Raw genomic sequence first — 22578 nt, forward strand, 5'->3', positions numbered from 1 at the left:
GCTAACTATGATATGTCCTCTTCTGAGCCACCTTGAACTTGGTTTATACTATCTTATGCACTTATCCCACTTTTGTTTTTATCACATATGCTTGTGACCTTGTTTTCTTTTTGCTACAGGACAAAAAGATTCTCTTAGAATCTGTACCATTCATTCTCTGCAGTTTGAAACTATATGTTCAATATTTGAATTTGGAATTAAAAATTAAGGAAATACAAAATACCTGCTCAAACAGATGAAAAGCTCCATAGAATCTTTTTTGTTGATGAAGATAAATGTGTGTTTAAGAAAAATTAAAATGGTATGGCTGATGTGCTTAATCTTATTGTTTTCTGGGTCTCTCAGTCACTGTCTTGCCAATGGGTTTCATCCCCGGGCAAGTTTGCTATGGATTCAATGTGACCAAAGAAAATGACAGCAAAACATTCTTGGGGTAAAAGGGTAAAACCCAACTTTATTTCCACGGTGGCAGTTTGTCTTGCCAATGGATTTCAATCCCAGGAAAGTTTGCTGTGAATTCAATGCAACCAAAGAAAATGACAACAAAATGTTCTTGGGGTGAAAGGGTTGTACCCAACTTTACTTCCAGGTGGCATATCAGTCACTAAAACCCTGTTCACTCATAGTAAGTCTGCATGCAGCAAGTCAGTCTCTGCCTCTAGTCCCCTCTGTCCTAACAGCTGAACTCTGGGCCCCTCTGACTGCACAACCACACTGCACAGCTGTCCTCTGGGCTTCTCTGCACAACCACCCTGCACAGCCATCACTAGGTCTCTGTCCTCGGCACTGCCACGACTCCAGCATTTCTCTGCTCTCCTTCAGCCTTGCAGCTCTGCCACCGTGTCATGCCCAGAGCCCTGGGCAGAGCTCTTTATATAGAGCCAACAGCCATGTATTCACCACAGGTGTGTAGTGCGCTAGTCAACCAGGACCAGATGAGAATCCTGTCCACAGGAACTCTCATTTTATTCACACAGGTCAATCATGAAAATCCTGTTCACTCACAGTGAGCCTCCATGAAAGCATTCCAGTCTCTGTCTATGGGCCCCTCTGCCCACACAACCATCCTCTGGGCCTCCCTCCCTGCACAGTCATCCTGCACAGCCATTCTCTGGGCCTCTGTCCTCAGTGCTGCCTCCACTTCAGCATCTGATCTGCTCTTCTGCATCCTTGCAGCCATGCCACCTTGTAACCCAGAGCACTGGGCCGAGCTTTTTATATATAGTCAATAGAAATGTATTGCCCACACGTGTGCAGTGAGCTAGTCATCCATGGCCAGGTGAGAATCCTGGCCACAGGAGCTCTCATTTTACCCACAGTCACCCTATATCAGTATTAGCTGGTGGCTGGCTTCTTCAAGAGGAGTTCCCCAGTATTACAGCTTTTATATGATATTGAAAGGAATAAAGCAAAGGAAGGACAGCTATAAGGAAGTAGCAAAGCTTGAGAGAAGCATAATTTATCTTTTAAGGTCAGAATGACTAAATCAAACCTTTGACTCTCCCAAGTAAAATTCTATTCAGATGGTTTAAGACAGAAGGAGAACGTCTTTCCAGAGGCCATTTAAGACACAGAAGCAGAGACTCTGAGTGCTTAACCAAACTCCATGGCAACCTTGATACAAAATCCTATTAAATTTCTAGGGTCCAGTCTTGATTCCCCAGGAGTATATACTTCCAGTGTTCCATTTATGAAGGCAAAGATGTGTAGAGGCTCAATAAATTCAGTTCATCAAAGCACACAAACATCAACTTGTGACTAATTGCATCTCATAGTGTATTTCACAGGGTTATTCCAAGAAAGAGCTCACTCTGCAATAATAATTAAGTTCTGATTTTCCCTCTTATAGGGCCAGGAATACTTTATGTAAAATGGACAGTGAGGAAACAATTCAATTACTATAAGTAATATACAGAGAAATTGTTAAATTATTCCAGAAGGTACCTTTGCTCTTGTTTGAAAGATTTGCTATTCCATAGGAAATAGCTAGTATCAAGTCCATGAAAATGTAGACTATATATTGTTTGATATCTTCAGTACTGTGGAGTGTATCTTCGAATCATGTTGTTCATTATATACCTTAAGAAATTTTCAGTATGAATAAAAATAACAGCATATAGACATTTATTTCAATTTTTCAGTATAACAAATAAAAGATTAATCTGACCTAAAGAAAAATATTTTCCCCAGAGTACTATTTTCCTTGTAAGAAGTGGCTTTATATTTTCTCCCTTGTCTCAATCTAATGAGTTCTATTTTATACATGTCATTTGTGTTATTTTTTTATCATAGATGTGACAACTAATGTTATCAAAACCACCATGGACTCATTAGTGGTTAGATGAAATGTGCAGCAGATTTTGATATTTGTCAATAGATAACATTGGACCATCACAATGAGCTATTGACATCGTTTGAAACAGCATCTATGTTGAAACACTATCAAAATTTTAGGCTGAAGGGAATGCAGTATATTAAACCAAATAGACTTCCTGTCTGTTGCAAGGCCAGAGAAAGAACATGGGGTAACTAAAAGGAATAATGTGCAATTTCATTAATGGGAGGTATAGCTTTTCATCAATTTAGGCCAGGATTAGTAACTTTGTATTTCTAAAATCTTCTGAAGAAAATAGTTATCCATAAGTTTGAATAGACACTGACTTTGAGGGAATAACACACATGAAATAAGCTATTAAGTTTGCAACACATTTGTAGTTTATAATTATAGTTATCACTGGACTCCTTTTAGTAGGTCTCATGAAAACATACAGTGAAAAGGCTGGTGTTGAACCCCTTGTGGTTTAAAATAGTTCTATCAGTAAATGATAGGCCTTTATGGCTTCAAAGTTGATGACAGTTATATGTTTTAAAAATTGTGTTGTACGAAGCCTATTTGGAAAGTATCAAAGACGTACTTTTGCACTCTTACAATATAATTTATCTCTGGAAATAAGTTGCAAAATTGAAGCATGATTACATAGTGTCAAAAGCTTTGTTGTCTCCAACTTATGGAGGATTTTTCCTGCATTTCAAATTAAAGAACTCATTTTATCATCTGTTTAACAGCTGTCTTCTTTAACTCAAAAAAATTCTAAGAACAAGACAAAAATACAACAGTTTGCTAAATATTCACCATAACATCTGAAGAGACAACCAAAATCCCAAAAGTTTAGAAAAAGCTAACTAAAATTCCGTTAAGAAACAAAGTGACGTCACAAAGATGGCAGAGTAGGAGACCTCCATCCTCTGTCCCTCTTTCCCAAAAATCAACACTTAGACAGCTATCCATGAGCAAAAACAACTCTTAAAGAACTATGAAGCCCACTAATGAAACTTCAGTAATACAGTGGAAGAAAAAGCCTTGAAAATAGCTGTACTAAAAGGGAAGGAAGAACAGGGTTATTTTGCCTCTCCCCAGCCAGCATAACCTTGCACTGAAAGGGAATTCTCAAACCACAAAGTGTTACCTTCACTGGAATAGGGAGAGCAGGGAGAGTGTCCACTTCTCCAGTTTTGGGGGGCACTCCACAAAGGACAAATTTTAATTTCACCTCACCAAGACACTGGCAAAGTAGAGACATAGAGAGACAGCTAGTAACAAGGAAAAAAATCAGGAGCTCTCAGTGCCAGACCCCATCGGAGGTGACCAGTTCCCAGTCATGTATTATGTGGACAACCCCAGAAATTTTCACCACTGAGACCACTGGCCAGCACAGCTGCTGTGGATGCCATGAAGATTTCATCTGTTCTTTTTCCATGGATATTTGTGTTTGCTGAAGCCAGCTTCCTGAGTTCCTGCACACTCCCTCCCTTCCCACCACCCACTGAAGCCCAAATACCCTTTCTGGAGCCTGCCAAGCTCTCTGCAGCTGGAGCAAGTGCAAGATAATAGCCTAGGTCCTCACGGCTAACTCCCCCACTATGCATGCTCTCAGGGCCGGCCCTTCCAGCTGTACACTTGCATGCCACCACCTGATGCCCATCCATGTCCATACCCGTAGCAAGATCATTCATCTAAGGATGTGTACACTGCTTGCTAAGTCTCCCAACACCCCCCCAAAGCTGCTGTGAACATGGGATAGGGCCTGTCTCCCATCACTGGCCTGCACAATTGGACTTATGCTCAACTAATTCCCCACATGTCCATCTGCGTGCCTCCAACTTCACTCCCATCACCCATCTATACTGCTGTATGTATATATAACTGTGGAGACACCTTGTAGCCACAGAAGTACATCGAAAGAGCCAAGGCTCATGGAAACCCTTGTGAGCCTGATTCCAGCCCTGTCTTGGGTTACTGGTCTGCACCAGTGGGCTCACCTGGAGCTGGCCCCTCCAGTGGTTTACCTCTAAACTCCTGACCGAGCTTCCAACACTGGCCTCCACTCTTGTGTGCCCACAATGTAAACCAGCGATTCAGAAAGTGAGACCTCCAAAATTTGTTCTGTCTACCTAGGGTCTCTTGAGAATCCATATGAATTTAAGGATGAAATATTTATTTCCACAAAAAAATATCTGCAGGATTTTGATGGGGATTGCATTGCATCATAGATTGATTTGAGTCATACTAACATTGAAGGGAAGCCTTCCAATACATAGACAGGCAGATCTTTCCATTTATTTCTGTTTAGTTTGATTTCTGTCAACATTCTGCAGTTTTCAATGTATAAATCCTTCATCTCTTTGGTTAAGTTTACACCTAAGTATTTTATTATTTTTGATTCTATTGTTAATGGATTTGTTTCTCAATTTCCTTTTTCAATCATTCATTGTTAATGTATAGACTTTGCATATTGATTTTGTATCCCTCATCTTTGCTGAATCTGTCTCAATTCTACCAGATTTATGGTATCTCTAGAGTTTTCTGCATATAATATTTTTATATCTGTGAACAAATTAATTTTCTTTCTTCCCAATTTGTATGACTTTTATTTATTTTCCTTGAATAATAGCTCTGGATATAATTTCCAGTACTATGTTGAATAGAAGGGGAACTCTATAATTTTTAAAGTATTTTAAAGATCAAAGTCTTTAAGAGAGTTGAAGAGGAAGAGGATATGATGTTAAGAAGAATAATAATAGAAGCAGAGCCAAAATGACAGCGTGAGTAGAGCAGTGGAAATATCCTCCCAAAACCACATATTTTTTTGAAAATACAACAGACAACTCTTCCTAAAAGAAAAACCAGAAGACACAAGACAACATTCAGACCACATCCACACCTGCGGGAACCCAGCACCTCACGAAGGGGGTAGGATACAAGCTACAGCCCCGTGGGAACAGAGTGCCCCACAACCCAGCTCGAGGTGGGAGGAGAGCAGTTGGAGCAGGGAGGGAGAGGGATCCCAGGACTGCTGAACACCCAGCCCCAACCATCCGCACCAGAGCGCAGACACAGTGTGTGCATGGGGTGCTGGAAACTAGGGAAACAGGACAGTACAACCTGTGAGTGGGTCCCCGCAGCCGGCGCCGCAGGGACAAAGAAAAGCGAGTGCTTTTTGGAAGTGTTAAAGGGACAGGGACCCCAGAGTCAGAAGGAAGCATCCTGGTACACAATCTATCAGCTGGGAATCTGGGGAACTCTGGGGACTCTAATCGCCTGGGCAGCAGGGAGCATGGAGGACAATCAAGGAGATAGTTTTCCAGCGATTCCCCTAAAACACGGCTACTCCATAGCGGAGCAGCAGCCCAAGGAAAGCCATGCCCACAGCAGCAGGGGACATAAACTCCATAGCAGCCGGGAAAGAATCAGAAGCCCTGTCTGCATGCAGCCTCCCAGCACAAGCCACCAGAGGCCGCTGTTCACCCAGGAGAGGAAGGCCACAAACCATCAAGAAGGGAGGTTCGTCCAGCCATCATTCATCCCAGCTCTGCAAACTATTCCTATCACCATGAAAAGACAAAATTACAGGCAAACCAAGATCACAGAGACACCAGAGAAGGAGACAGACCTAACCAGTCTTCCTGAAAAAGAATTCAAAATAAAAATCATAAACATGCTGACAGAGATGAAGAGAAATATACAAGAGCTAAGGGATGAAGTCTGGAGGGAGATTACAGATGTCCGGAATGAGATTACAGAAGCCTGGAAGGAGATAACAGAAGGGAAACAAACTCTGAAAGGATTTAAAAGCTGAATGGATAAGATGCAAGAGGCCATTGATGGAATAGAAACGAGAGCAGGAACGCATAGAGGTTGGCACAGAGAGAGATAAAAGGATCTACAGGAATGAAACAATATTAAGTGAAATGTTTGACCAAACGAAAAGGAACAATATCCATATTATAGAGGGACCAGAAGAAGAAGAAGAGAGAAAAAGGGATAGAAAGTGTCTTTGAAGAAATAATTGCTGAAAACTTCCCCAAACTGGGGGAGGAAATAATAGAACAGACCACGGAAATATACAGAAATCGCAACAGGAGAACAACACCAAGACACATAATAATTAAAAAGACAAAGATCAAGGACAAGGAAAGGGTTTTAAAGGCAGCTAGAGAGAAAAAGGTCACTTATAAAGGAAAACCCATCAGGCTTTCATCAAACTTCTCAACAGAAACCTTACAAGCCAGAAGAGAATGGCATGAATATTTAATGCAATGAAACAGAAGGGCCTTGAGCCAAGGATAATGGATCCAGCACGATTATCATTTAAATATGAAGGAGGGATTAAATGATTCCCAGACAAGGAAAAGATGAGGGAATTTGTCTCTCACAAACCACCTCTACAGGGTATTTTAGAGGGACTGTTATAGACGGGAGAACTCCTAAGACTAAACAGATGTCACCAGAGAAAATAAAATCACAGCAAAGAAAGCAGACCAAACAAAAACTAACTAAAGACAAAAAATAAGATAAACTACAAACTAAAAGCAGTTAAATGAAACACGAAAGAACACAGAATACAACAAGCAACATATAAGAATGGAGGAGGAAGAATAAGAAGGGAGAAAAGCAAAGAATCCTCAGACAGTATATAACTGCTCAATAAGCAAGCTAAGTTAGGCAGTAATATACTAAGGAGAGTAACCTTGAACGTTCGGTAACCATGAATCGAAAGCCTGCAATGGCAATAAGTACATATCTTTCAATAGTCACCCTAAGTGTAAATGGGCAGAATGCACAATCAAAAGACACAGAGTTATAGAATGGATTAAAAAGCAAGACCCATCTATATGCTACTTACAAGAAACTCACATCAAACCAAAAGGCATGCAGAGATTAAAAGTCAAGGGAAGGAAAAACATATTTCAGGCAAACAACAGAGAGAAGAAAGCAGGGGTTGCAGTACTAGTATAAGACAAAATAGACTTCAAACAAAGAATGTAACCAGAGGTAATGAAGGAGATTACATAATGATAAAGGGCTCAGTCCAACAAGAGGATTACCATTCTAAATATATATGCCCAAACACTGGAGCACCAGCATATGTGAAACAAATACTAACAGAACTAAAGAGGGAAATAGAATGCAATGCATTCATTTTAGGAGACTTCAACACACCACTCACCCCGAAGGAGAGATCTACTGGGCAGAAAATAAGTAAGGACACGTAGGCAATGAACAACACACTAGAATAGATGGATCTAATAGACATCTATAGAACTCTACATCCAAAAGGAACAGGATATACATTCTACTCAAGTGCACATGGAACATTCTGCAGAATAGACCACATACTAGCTCACAAAAAGAGCCTCAGTAAATTCCAGAATTTTGAAATTCTACCAACCAACTTTTCAGACCACAAAGGTATAAAACTAGAAATACATTCTACAAAGGAAACAAAAAGGCTCACAAACACATGGAGGCTTAACAACATGCACCTAAATAACCAATGGATCAATGAACAAATTAAAATAGAGATCAAGGAATATATGGAAACAAAAGACAACAACAACACAAAGCCCCATCTTCTGTGAGATGCAGCGAAAGCAGTATTAAGAGGAAAGAATATAGCGATCCAGGCACACTTAAAGAAGGAAGAACAATCCGAAATGAATAGTCTAACATCACAATTATTGAAACTTGGAAAAGAAGAACAAATGAGTCCTAAAGTCAGCAGAAGGAGGGACATAATAAATATCAGAGAAGAAATAAACAAAATTGAGAAGAATAAAACAATAGGACAACTCAATGAAACCAAGTGCTGGTTCTTTGAGAAAATAAAGAAAATAGATAAGCCTCCAGCCAAACTTATTAAGAGCAAAAGAGAATCAACACACATCAACAGAATCAGAAACGAGAATGGAAAAATCAAGACAGACTCCTCAGAAATACAAATATGATAACAAGCTGAAAAACATAGAAGAAATGAACAACTTCCTAGAAAAATACAACCTTCCAAGATTGACCAAGGAAGAAACCCACAAGTTAAACAAACCAATTATGAGCAAAGAAATTGAAACGGTAATCAAAAAACTACCCAAGAACAAAGACCATGGGCCACATAGATTCACCTCAGAATATTATCAGACATGCAGAGAAGACATAATACCAATTCTCCTTAAAGTTTTTTAAGAAATTGAAGAGGAGGGAATACTTCCAAACTCATTCTATGAAGCCAACATTAGTCTAATACCAAAACCAGGCAAAGATCCCACCGAAAAGGAAAATTACAGACCAATATCCTTGATGAATGAAGATGCAAAAATACTCAAGAAAATACAAGCAAACCGAATTCAAAAATATATCAAAAGGATCATACACCGTGACCAAGTGGGACTCATCCCAGGGATGCAAGGATGGTACAACATTTGAAAGTCCATCAACTTCATCCACCACATCAACAAAAAGAAGGACAGAAACCATATGATCATCTCCATAGATGCTGAAAAAGCATTAGCCAAAATTCAACATCCATTCATGATAAAAACTCTGAGCAAAATGGGTATAGAGGGCAAGTACCTCAACATAATAAAGGCCATATGTGGTAAACCCACCGCCGACATCATACTGAACAGCGAAAAGCTGAAAGATTTTACTCTGAGATCGGGAACAAGACAGGGATGTCCACTCGCCCTACTGATATTTAACATAGGACTGGAGACCCTAGCCACGGCATTCAGATAAAACAAAGAAATACAAGGAATCCAGATTGGTAAAGAAGAAGTTAAACAGTCACTCTTTGCAGATGACATGATATTGTACATAAAAAACCCTAAAGACTCCACTCCAAAACTACTAGAAATGATATCGCAATACAGCAAAGTTGCAGGATACAAAACTAACACACAGAAATCTGTGGCTTTCCCATACACTAAAAATGAACCAATAGAAAGAGAAACTAGGAAAACAATTCCATTCACAATTGCATCAAAAAGAATAAAGTACCTAGGAATAACCCTAACCAAAGAAGTGAAAGACCTGATCCCTGAAAACTACAAGACACTCTTAAGACAAATTAAGAGGATAGAAGGAAATGGAAACCCATCCCATGCTCTTGGCTAGAAAGAATTAATATTGTAAAAATGGCCATCTTGCCCAAAGCAATATAGAGATTCGATGCAATCCCTATCAAATTACCAACAACATTCTTCAAAGAACTGGAACAAATAGCTCAAAAATTCATATGGAAACACCAAAGACCCCGAATAGCTAAAGTAATCCTGAGAAGGAAGAATAAAGTGGGGAGGATCTTGCTCCTCATCTTCAAGCTCTACTACAGAGTCACAGTAATTAAGATATTTTGTACTGGCATAAGAACATTGTCACAGAACAGTGGAACAGAATAGAGACTCCAGACATTACACCAAACATATATGGTCAATTAATATAGAATAAAGGAGCTATGGACATACAATGGGGAAATGACTGTCTCTTCAACATATGGTGCTGGAAAAACTGGACAGCTACATGTAGGAGAATGAAACTGGACCATTGTCTAACCCCATACACAGAAGTAAATTTGAAATGGATCAAAGACCTGAATGTAAGTCATGAAACCATACAACTTAGAAAAAAAATAGGCAAAAATCTCTTAGATATAAACGTGAGTGACCTCTTCTTGAACATATCTCCCTGGGCAAGGGAAACAAAAGCAAAAATGAACAAATGGACTATATCAAGATTAAAGCTTCTGTACAAGAAAGGACACCATCAATAGAACAAAAGGCACCTTCTGTAAGGGAGAATATATTTGTAAATGACACATCTGATAAAGGCTTGATATCTGAAATATGTAAAGACATCACCCACCTCAACAAACAAAAGCAAATAATCCAATAAAAAATGGGCAGAGGAACTGTATAGACAGCTCTCCAAAAAAGAAATTCAGATGGCCAACAGACACATAAAAGATGCTCCACATCACTAATTATCAGAGAAATGCAAATTAAAACCACAATGAGATATCATCTCACACCAGTAAGTATGGCTACCATCCAAAAGACAAACAACAACAAATCTTGGCGAGGCTGTGGAGAAAGGGAAACCTTCCTACACTCCTGGTGGGAATGTAAGTTAGTTCAACCACTGTGGAAAGCAGTATGGAGGTTCCTCCAAATGTCCAAAATAGACTTACCATTTGACCCAGGAATTCCACTCCTCGTAATTTACCCTAAGAATGCAGCACTCCAGTTTGAAAAACACAGATGCACCTCTATGTTTATTGAACCACTATTTACAATAGCCAAGAATTGGGAGCTACCTAAGTGTCCATTAGTAGATGAGTGGATAAAGAAAATGTGGTACATATACACAATGGTATATTTCTCAGCCATAAGAAGAAAACAAATTCTACCATTTGCAACAACATGGATGGAGCTAGAGGGTATTATGCTCAGTGAAATAAACCAGGTGGAGAAAGACAAGTACCAAATTATTTAACTCATATGTGGAGGATAAGAACAAAGGAAAAACTGAGGGAACAAAACAGCAGCAGAATCACAGAACCCACGAATGAACTGAAAGTTACCAAAGGGAAAGGGACTGGGGACGATGGGTAGGTAGGGAGCGATAAAGAGGGGGAAGAAGAAAGGGAGTATTATGATGAGCATGACAAATGTGGGGGTGGTAGAATGGGGATAGCTGTGCAACACAAACTTGACAAGTAGTGATACTACAACATTTTGCTATGCTGATGGACAGTGACTGTAATGGAGTTTGTGTGGGGAACTTGGAATAGGAGAGAGCCTAGTAAACATAATATTCTTCATGTAATTGTAGATTAATGATAAAAAAAGAGAAAGAAAAGGGGGATTACTCCCTGATAGGATAAAACTAACTGCAAATCAATGATTAATGCACACTTTACATATCCTTTATTTTTATCTTTTAAGGGGTGTCAGATGATCGGCTATGGAAGCAATTTTTCTAATAATATTCATTCCTCTTAAAAAAAAAACAGTTCCTCCGTGCTGATCTCCAATAGGTTCTTCACAGTGGTATAAAGGTCATATCAACGTGTGAGCAAAGCGTTTGTTTGTGTTTATACAGAGGACCAAAGCCTAATTTGGCTACCCAGAAAACGAACTAAGATATGATATGAAGAAGAACTTGCAACATCAACATCCTCTGGAAGAGTCATTCCAGAAGATGATCATCAAAAATCTTCAATAAAGATCCTGGTGCTGTTGCAGTTGTAGCTGCATTTATCGCACCGGTTCCTGGACTTGCCATTGGCATGAAGATGGAAATATCTAACCTGGCCTGTGCATACAGCAAAACAACAAATTTGACTGGATCTGTACTGTCGGAACTCAACCAAGAATTAGGAGAAGTGAAAGTTGCAGTTCTCCAAAATCGTGCGACTATAGACTATATACTGTTGAAAGAACATATGGGATGTGAACGGTTCCCAGGAAGGTGCTGTTTTAATTCGTCTGATTTTTCTCAAACTATTCAAATTCAGTTAGACAATATCCATCATATCATTGATAAGTTTTCACAGATGCCTAGGGTACCTAACTGGTTTTCTTGATTTCACTGAATATGGCTGGTAATTGTAGGTCTGCTTTTGTTATGTAGCTGTATTAATATTATGTTAATGTCTGTACACAATTTAATTAGTAGTTTAAAACCTATACATGCTTATGTTACTCTACAAGAAGATATGTCAAAGAAATAATCAATCTTCCCATGTTTTCTCCTGTCTGCTACTTCTATAGCTTTTCTTCCTTCCTAATTACAACCCTTTAGAAGAATTCGTGCCTAATATCGAAAACTGCTGACTATCATAATTCTTCCAAGTGGTAAAGACACCTCAAGACAAACGCTGGGCGTAGAAGCCACAGGGCATAAATCTGCAAAGAAGTAAAAAGCTAACCTCTTCAAACAATATTGCTTCTCTCTCACTTACCAACTTTACATTTCCAAGCATGGCCCTGGAAGATGAATGGATAGCCAGAGACGGGTAAGATTCCTCAAGGGAGGAACAACCTAAGACAGCGACAGTCGCGGGGGGCCATCAGGTGAGAAATTGGGGATCAACAGAGGTGAGGCTTAGAACATCACCCCCTCGTTCTGAGAGAAATCTTCTGCATCTGTGGATGTTTTGTTGCCCTTATCTAACTTGGATTAATACTTAGTCTATCGCCACAGACCTGATCATCTACATTTGCCTTCTTACAGCACTAAATCATGTTTTCTACCTTTATCTTGCATCTACCTACCACTTCATCACTTTATAAAAAAAAAATAATAGTAAGGGTAAAATGTGGGATTCACATATAAATCAAGTATAAACATCAAAAGAATAATTATATCTGACTTGTTTATAGTTCATGATGCGTGATCAAAACTGAAAGTTTCTGTGATATGACTGCCCTTGCACTGTTCACCATGTAAGAACTTATTCACTATGTAAGAACTTGTTTGTTATGCTTCAGAAGATTGGATACTGTTGAGAATTAGGCTTGGGGTTGATTAATGATTGTGCATTGAGTCCCCTATACATAATTTTATTGTTGTTAACAACTATTTTGTCAATAAATATGAGAGATGCCATCTCAAAAAATAAAAATAATAAAAATAAACAGATAGTCCATCTTCCCCCTCAACCATAATTATATTATTTTGTACAAAGTTAAATATACTTTTTTGACTTTATGGTTTTAGCTGTTTCTTGTAGAATTTAACCAAAGAGTGTGGTTGAAAATGATTAATATCATACAAAAATTCAATGTAAATTTTTAGGTTTCCTTTATCTTGTGTATTAACATTGATTATTTTACAGTATCTCTATAGCACTAAAATACTAAATACTGCATCTTACACTGTACTTTCAAGATACTCTTCAGATCTATGTGAAAGCTATGCCTTAGTTTATTGCCTGGCCCTTTAAATTTGTTTTCTGTCTTCCTCTTCCTGAAAGTAAAAATTCCCTCTCCTAACTCCATGCATTTAGCTGTTTGTCCTAAATAGGCTCACCATGTTTAATGCCTTCATTTTAAAAGCCTCAAGTATTTGTTGCTAATATACTCATTTTTTAAGTCTTCTATGTTAAAGATTATAGTGTGCTTTATGAAGTAAAGTTAAAAATGAAACATTATCGAGCTGACGCAGAGCAAAGATGGTGACATGAGTAGAGCTGCAGAAATCTCCTCCCAAATCCATATATATTTTTGGAAAATCAACAAATAAAACTATCCCTAAAGAGAGACCAGAAGATACAGGACAACAGCCAGGCTACATCTACACCTGTGAGAACACAGCACCTCACAAAGGGAGTATGATAAAAGCTGTGTCCTGGCGGGACCCTTGTGCCCCTCACCCCAGCTCCCAGTGGGAGGAGAGGAGTTGGAGCAGGGAGGTAGAGGGAGCATAGTACTGCTAAACACCCAGCCCTAGAAATATGCACTGGAGGACAGACATACAATGTGTGGAGTGCTGGATACTAGGGGAATGGTACAGTAAAACTTGAGAGTTTGTCCCTGCAGCCAGCACCCCTGGGAAAAAAGAAAAGCAAGTGCTTTTTGAAAGACTTAAAGGAACAGGGACCCCACAGGTGGACAGAAACATCCTGGGACACTTAGCCTAGCAGCTGGGAATCCCAGGGAACTCTGGGTGCCCAGCAGTGCAGCTCAGAGGCCCAAGCAGCCTCCCATCTGTTTCCCCCCTGATTCCACTCCACAATACAGGAGAAGCAGACTGAGGCAGCAGGGAAGAGCTTCTTTCACAACAGCTGGGCAAGAATTAGAAAGACTGTCTGCATGCAGCTGCCCAGCACAAGCCAATAGGGGTCACTGTTCTCCCAGGAAAAGAAGGACACAACTAGCAAGAAGGGATGTTTTCCCAGCCAACACATGCGCCAGTTCCCCACAACTATCTCTATCACCATGAAAAGGCAGAAGCATTTGATACATACCAGACTAACCCAGACATCCTCTCCTGAGAAGGAATCTGGGCAGATATACCTAACCAATATCCCTGAAAAAGAATTTGAAATAAAGGTCATAACCATGCTGTTGGAGCTGTAGAGAAATACACAAGAGCTACGGGATGATGTCTGGAAGGAGATTACAGAAATGAAAAAACCTCTGGAAGGATCTTTAAGCAGAATGGAATTAGAAGCAAGATACCATTGATGTAATAGAAGTGAAAGAAAAGGAATGCATACAAGCTGATGCAGATACAGATCAAAGGATATCCAGGAATGAATCACTATTCAGAGAACAGTGTAATCAATCCACGCAGAAAAGTATTCACATTATAGGGGTACCAGAAGAAGAAGATAGAGAAAAAGGGATAGAAAGTGTCTTTGAAGAAATAATTGCTGAAAACTTCCCCAAATTGGGGGAGGAAATTATCATTCAGACCACAGAATTACACAGAACTCCCAACAGAAGGGACCCAAGCAGGACAACACCAAGACACATAATAATTAAAATTGCAAAGATCAAAGACAAGGACAGAGTTTTAAAGGCACCTACAGAGAGGAAAAACGTCACCTACAAAGGAAAACCCATCAGGTTATCAGCAGCTTTCTCAACAGAAACCTTCAGGTCAGAAGAGAATGGCATTATATATTTAATGCAATGAAACAGAAGGGCCTTGAACAAAGAACACTGTGTCCAGCACGATTATCATTTAATTATGAAGGAGGGATTAAACAATTCCCAGACAAGCGAAAGTTGAGGGAATTTGCCTCCCACAAATCACCTCTACAGGGAATTTTAGAGGGACTGCTCTAGATGGGAGCACTCCTAATGCTAAACAGATGCAACCAGAGAAAATAAAACCAAAGCAAAGAGAGCAGACCAACTAGATACTAAATAAAAGGAAAAGGGAGGCAGTGCTTAAGGCGGCATGAGTAGGACAGTGGAATCTCCTCCCAAAAGCATATATATTTTCAAAAATACAACAAATACTACTATCCCTAAAAGAGAGACCAGAAGACACAGGACAGCAGTCAGACTACATCCACACCTGTGAGAACCCCGTGTCTGGTGAAAGGGGTAAGATACAATCCAAAGGCCAGCAGGACCCGAGGCCCCTCACCCCAGATCCCAGTGGGAGGGGAGGAGTCAGGGCGTGAAGGGAGAGGGAGCCCAGGACTGCTAAACACGGCAAAAGAAGATAACATTGAACATTTGGTAAAGACGAATCTAAAGCCTGCAATGGCAATAAGTACATACCTTTTAATAATTTCCCTAAATGAAATGGACTGAACGTACCAATCACAAGACACAGAGTAATAGAATGGATGAAAAGCAAGACCCATCTATATGCCGCTTACAAGAGACCGACCTCAAACTCAAAGACATGTGCAGACTAAAAGTCAAGGGATGGAAAAAGATATTTCATGTAAACAACGAGGAAAAAAAGCAGGTGTTGCAGTACTAGTATTTGCAGACAAAACAGACTTCAAAACAATGAAAGCAAAAGAGATAAAGAATGACCATACATAATGATAATGGGTTCAGTCCAACAAGAGGATATAACCATTATAAACATATAAGCACCCAAAAGAGGAGCACCAATATATGTGAAACAAATATTAACATAATTAAAGGAGGAAATAGAATTCAGTGCAATCATTTTGGGAGACTTTAACACACCACTCACTCCAAAGGACAGATCTACCAGACACAAAATAAGTAAGGACACAGAGGCACTGAACAACACACTAGAACAGATGGACCTAATAGACATCTATAGAACTCTACATCCAAAAGCAACAGGATACACATTATTCTCAAGTGCACATGGAAAATTCTCCAGAATAGACCACATACTGGGCCACAAAAAGAGCCTCAGTAAATTCAAAGAGATTGAAATTCTACCAACCAACTTTTCAGACCACAAAGGCAAAGAACTAGAAATAAATTGTACAAAGAATGTAAAAAGGCCCGCAAACACATGGAGGCTTAACAACGTGCTCTAATAAAATCAATGGATCAACCACCAGGTCAAAATAGAGATAAATCAATATATGGAAACAAATGACAAAAACAACACAAAGCCCCAATTTGTGTGGGATGCAGCGAAAGCAGTCTTAAGAGAAAAGTATATAGCAATCCAGGCATATTTAAAGAAGGAAAAAAATCCTAAGTGACTAGTCTAATGTAACAATTATCAAAATTGAAAAAAGAAGAACAAATGAGGCTAAAAGTCAGCAGAAAGAGGGACACAATAAAGATCAGAGAAGAAATAAACAAAATTGAGAAGAATAAAACAATATAAAAAATCAATGAAACCAATAACTGGTTATTTGAGAATATCAACAAAATAGATAAGCCTCTAGCCAAACTTATTAAGAGAAAAAGAGAATCAATACACATAAACAGAATCAAAAATGAGAAAGAAAAATCACAATGAACGCAATAGAAATATAAATAATTATTAGAGAATACTATGAAAACCTATATGCTAAGAAGTTGGAAAACCTGGAAAAAATGGACAACTTCTTAGAAAAACAAAACCTTCCAAGACCTTCCAAGGAAGAAACACTAAATCTAAACAAACAAAATACCAGCAAAGAAATTGAAGCAGTAAACAAAAAACTACCCAGGAAAGAAAAAACCTGGACCAGATGGATTTACCTCAGAATTTTATCAGACATACAAAGAAGACATAATACCCATTCTCCTTAGAGTTTTCCAAAAAACAGAAGAGGAGGGCCTACTCTCAAATTCCTTCTATGAGCCAACATTACCCTAATAACAAAACCAGGCAAAGACCCCACCAGAAAAGAAAATTACAGACCAATATCCCTGATGAATATAGATGCAAAATTACTCAGCAAAATATTAGCAAACTGAGTACAAAAGTACATCAAAAAGATCATACATCATGACCAAGTGGGATTCATCCCGGGGATGCAAGGATGGTACAACATTCGAAAATCCATCAACATCATCCATCACATAAACAAAAAGAAAGACAAAAACTACAGGATCATCTCCATAGATGCAGAAAAATCATTCAACTAAATTCAACATCCATTCATTATATAAACTCTAAGCAGAATGTAACAGGGCAAGTTACTGAACATAATAAAGGCCATATATGATTAACCCACAACCAACATCATACTGAACAGTGAGAAGCTGAAAACTTTCCCTCTGTGTTCAGGAAAAAGACAGAGATGCCCAATCTCCCCACTGTTATTCAACATAGTACTGGAGGTCCTAGCCATGTCAATTAGACAAAACAAAGAAATACAAGTAATCCAGATTGGTAAAGTGGGAGTTAAATTGTCACTATTCACAGATGACATGATACTGTACATAAAAAACCCTAAAGACTCCACTCCAAAACTACTAGAACTGATATCGCAATACAGCAAAGTTGCAGGATACAAAATTAACACACAGAAATCTTTGGCTTTCCTATACACTAACAATGAACCAATAGAAAGAGAAATCAGGAAAACAATTCCATTCTCAATTGCATCAAAAAGAATAAAATACCTAGGAATAAACCTAACCAAGGAAGTGAAAGATCAATACCCTGAAAACTATAAGATGCTCTTAAGGGAAATTAAATACGACACTAACAAAGGGAAACTCTCCCCATGCTCTTGGCTAGGAAGAATTAATATCGTCAAAATGGCCATCCTGCAAAAGCAATACAGATTTGATGCAGTCCGTATCAAATTACCAGCAACATTCTTCAACAAACTGGAACAAATAGTTCAAAAATTCATATGGAAACACCAAAGAACCCGAATAGCTAAAGCAAGCCTGAGAAGGAAGAATAAAGTGGGGGGGGGGAATTTGCTCCTCAATTTCAAGCTCTACTACAAAGTCACAGTAATTAAGACAATTTGTACTGGCACAAGAACATTGGCACAGACCAGTGTAACAGAATAGAGACTCCAGACATTACACCAAACATATATGGTCAATTAATATAGAATAAAGGAGCCATGGACATACAATGGGGGAAATGACTGTCTCTTCAACAGATGGTGCTGACAAAACTGGACAGCTACATGTAAGAGAATGAAACTGGATCACTGTCCTACCCCATACACAAAAGTAAATTTGAAATGGATCAAAGACCTGAATGTAAGTGATGAAAACATAAAATTCCTAGAAAAAAACATAGGCAAAAATCTCTTGGACATAAACATTAGCGATTTCTTCACGAACATATCTCCCCAGGCAAGGGAAACAAAAGCATAAAGTAGCCAAGTGGGGCTAAATCAAGCTGAAATTCTTCTGTACAGCAAAGGACACCATCAAAAGAACAAAACGGTACCCTACAGTATGGGAGAATACATTCCTAAATGACAGATCCGATGAAGGGTTGACATCCAAAATATATAAAGAGCTCATGCACCTCAACAAACAAAAAGCAAATAATCCAATAAAAAATGGGCAGAGGAGCTGAACAGTTTTCCAGCGAAGAAATTCAGATGGCCAGCAGACACATGAAAAGATGCTCCACATTGCTAGTCATCAGAGAAATGCAAATTAAAACCACAGTAAGATATCACCTCACACCAGTAAGGATGGCTACCATCCAAAAGACAAACAACAACAAATGTTGGCGAGGCTGTGGAGAAAGGGGAACCCTCCTACACTGCTGGTGGGAATGTAAATTAGTTCAACTATTGTGGAAAGCAGTGTGGAGGTTCCTCAGAAAGCTCAAAATAGACATACCATTTGACCCAGGAATTCCACTTCTAGGAACTTACCCTAAGAATGCAGCACTCAAGTTTGAAAAAGATAGATGCACCCCTATGTTTATCGCAGCACTATTTACAATAGCCAGGAAATGGCAGCAACTTAAGTGTCTATCAGTAGATGAATGGATAAAGAATATGTGGTACATATACACAATGGAATATTATTCATCCATAAGATGTAAACAAATCATAACATTTGCAACAGTATGGATGGAACAAGAGGGTATTATGCTCAGTGAAATAAGCCAGGCAGAGAAAGACAAGTATCAAATGATTCACTCATATGTGGAGTATAAGATTAAAGAAAAACTGAAGGAACAAAACAGCAGCCGTCTCACAGAATGCAAGAGTGAACTAACAGTTACCAAAGGGAAAGGGACTAGAGAGGATGGGTGGGAAGGGAGGGAGAAGGATGTGGAAAAAGAAAGGGGGTATTATGATTAGCATGTACAATTAGCATGTAGGGGGAGAATGGGGAGCTGTGCAACACAGTGAAGACAAGTAGTGATTCTATAGCATTTTACTATGCTGAAGGACAGTGACTATAATGGTGTGGGGGGGGGACCTGATGAAGAGGGAACCTAGTAAACATGATATTCTTCATGTAACTGTAGATTAATGATGACAAAGTAAAAATTTTTTAAAAAGGTAGCTGAAAGATGAAAAAAAGTCACATTATCATAATATCTTATTTCCAAAAGTATAGTTCCATTTTTGATGTGTTCTTTTAAAGTGGGGATCTTTTATAGAGGCCATTTTATTGGAAGTTATGGCAACTGATGGACCAGACCAATACTGACAACTTCACATTTGAAATATATAACAGCTAGCACTTTTCAGCCACAGTGTATAGGATGGTTAACTCTGTGCTATACGTATGCCATATTACTACAGTATGGCCCAGGTGAGGTCTTGTCACAGTCTACAGCTAAGCAGAAAAATCTACTAAGACATCATCTTAAACAAAGTACACCAAAGGGAAAAGCCACACTAGTGAGAGGACCAGCAATATTGAATGAAGACAAGGGGGCTGTTTGCTTTTGTTCACCAACTTAACTGAATATTTGTTCATTTCTTTTCAGTTTATTTCTATGTGAAATATAGCTAACAAAACAGATGAGTCCATTTCCAAAGCATCTCTTTACCCCTAAGAAAAAAGTAAATATTTATGTAATATGGATACAAATATTTCAAAAATAAAAAAAAATAATGTTTATTGTTTAGGCATTCTTTGAGCTGAATTTTTTTTCATCTGCTGGAGCTGCAACAACAAATTAACATAGACTAGGTGGCTTAAAGGACAAATATTTATTTCTCACAATTCTGGAGGCTGGAAAATCAGCAATCAAGGTGTCAATAGATTCACTATCTGTTAAGAAACCTCTTCCTGCTTTAAAGACCGTCTTCTTGCTATATCCTCACATTATGGAGAGACAGTGGATTCTGGTCTTTTTCTCTTCTTGTAAGGCCTCTAATCCCATTGTGGGGGTTCTATCATTATGATATCAGCTAATCTTAAATGTCTAATGAAGTTCCCACTTCTAAATGCCATTACATTGGGCTTCCACAAGAATTTTGAGGGGACACAAACATTCACTCCATAGCAATTAACAGTATTATCAAATCATTAACAGAGATATAAGATACATTTATAATGAATTATTATAATCAGATATATAATAGACTAATAAAATTTAAGCAAGTGAAGTGTTTAAGAAATTGTCCTATAATTAAAACTGGACAGGATAAATTCCCGGTGTCCTATGCACTACCTAGCAATTCATCTGGGCATTATTTTATTTAAAAGTTTTACAGAAATAGTGCTTGCTTCGGCAGCACATATACTAAATTGGAAGGATACAGAGAAGATTATCATGGCCCCTAAAAAAAAATAAAGAATAAAGTTTTACAGAAATAGATTCGTATACACGGAAAACAAGACTGGTGGTTGTCATAGCGAAATGGGTGGGGTGGTGGATGAAATAGGTGAAGGGTACAAAGAGATGCAAACTTCAAATCGTAAAATAAGTTAGTCACAGGAATGAAAGTACAGAATAGGGAATATAGTCAGTAAAGTGTGATTTTTTTGTATGTTCACAAATGGTAACTACACTTAACATGGTGAGGATTTGATAATGAAGTGTAACTGTTGAAAAGCTATGTTTTATGTATAAAACCATTAAATATATATAGCATATTACCTATATTTCAACTAAAAAATTGAAAAAAGGATGAATTTAAAATTTGATAATTTTATATTCACTAGGTTATTTCCTATTTTGTAGAGGTAGAATTATGTGCTTTATGAAGTTGAAAACTGGTAGAAATACAGATGACTTTTTATCTAAGCTATGCAAGTGGATTATGTCCAGTAAATGTACATTTGATTGCCACTCAGAAGGAAAAATTAAGCCAACATACTACATTTCATTGTTTTACAAGATATAAACCCATTTTATACATATTGACAAATTTATGTCAGTATTTCTACCAACTGTCTTTCATTTAAGTTCTCCTTTGAACCAGTCTGATTTTATTACTTGTCCTATCATTAGCTACTGTATTAAATACAATTTTTGACTAACGTTCATTTTATGTTTGTGAGTTATGATTTCAAATTTCTGAAAATATACTTGAGCAGATATATAAAATACAGTGAATTAAAAGGTGTAACATATACTTCACTCACACACTGTTCTGTATTGGGTGCTGCTTTACTGGTCTGACCATTATTTCCATCAGAATCATCAGTGTAATTGTCAGTTGTGTCCTTTCAGTAGTGAAATTTATTTTAAAATGACTGATGTGATTCTTTTGCTTGTTGTATATATAAAATCCCAATATAATTGTAAAATAATGTATGAGCCCCATGCCCCAGGAACAAAAAAATGTATAAAATATACTTAGTAGTTAACTTACATATCTAACTATTACAGAATAAAATTAAAACATATATAATTTTGAGTCTTTTACCTATGGTTAAAGGAAATGGTTGTGCAATGGTCCTCTGTGGATCCTCCTTTCATTTTGAAATTCTTTCTGACTTTGTGGTGTTCACTTATCATCTTCTCTATCCCAATACATTCCAAGTTCCAAAATATTAAAATGAGCATGAACTTGGCAACTGGATTTTGCATTAATCACAGGGTGTTTTCAATATATCTGTGTTCAGTTCCTTCAAGTTCAAAATTTACTACAGAGTTGTGACTAACTGTAACTTGGACATGTCTGGGTTAGATTTGGTGGGAGAAAAAACAAAATATCTAGGTAAGGTAATGAGCCGTGAAGGAATTTCTATGTAGGATGTGCTTAGGTAGGTTTGAAACACTCTGACAGGAAGGGGACTAAGGAAGTTTTCTTCAAACTGCCTTTGGAGGGCAAACTATTTCTATTGAGATTATTTATTTGGAACAACAATGGAAGGCTGGTGAGATGAGGAGAATGCCCCAAGCCAGTCTTTGGCAATGCTACTTAGTAACATCTACAGTGAGCCAACTTAGGCACA

The 22578-nt window shown here is 38.2% G+C and overlaps 1 non-coding gene across 1 annotated transcript; it reads left to right on the forward strand.

The window, feature by feature from the left end:
* Positions 1 to 20893: 20893 nt before the first annotated feature.
* On the forward strand, positions 20894 to 21000 carry LOC130682220 (U6 spliceosomal RNA). Its single transcript, XR_008995439.1, has one exon. It is a non-coding gene; the product is annotated as a U6 spliceosomal RNA (small nuclear RNA).
* Positions 21001 to 22578: the final 1578 nt, after the last annotated feature.

The sequence above is a fragment of the Manis pentadactyla genome, chromosome Y (assembly GCF_030020395.1).
Source record: "Manis pentadactyla isolate mManPen7 chromosome Y, mManPen7.hap1, whole genome shotgun sequence".
NCBI classification, from domain to species: Eukaryota; Metazoa; Chordata; class Mammalia; order Pholidota; family Manidae; genus Manis; species Manis pentadactyla.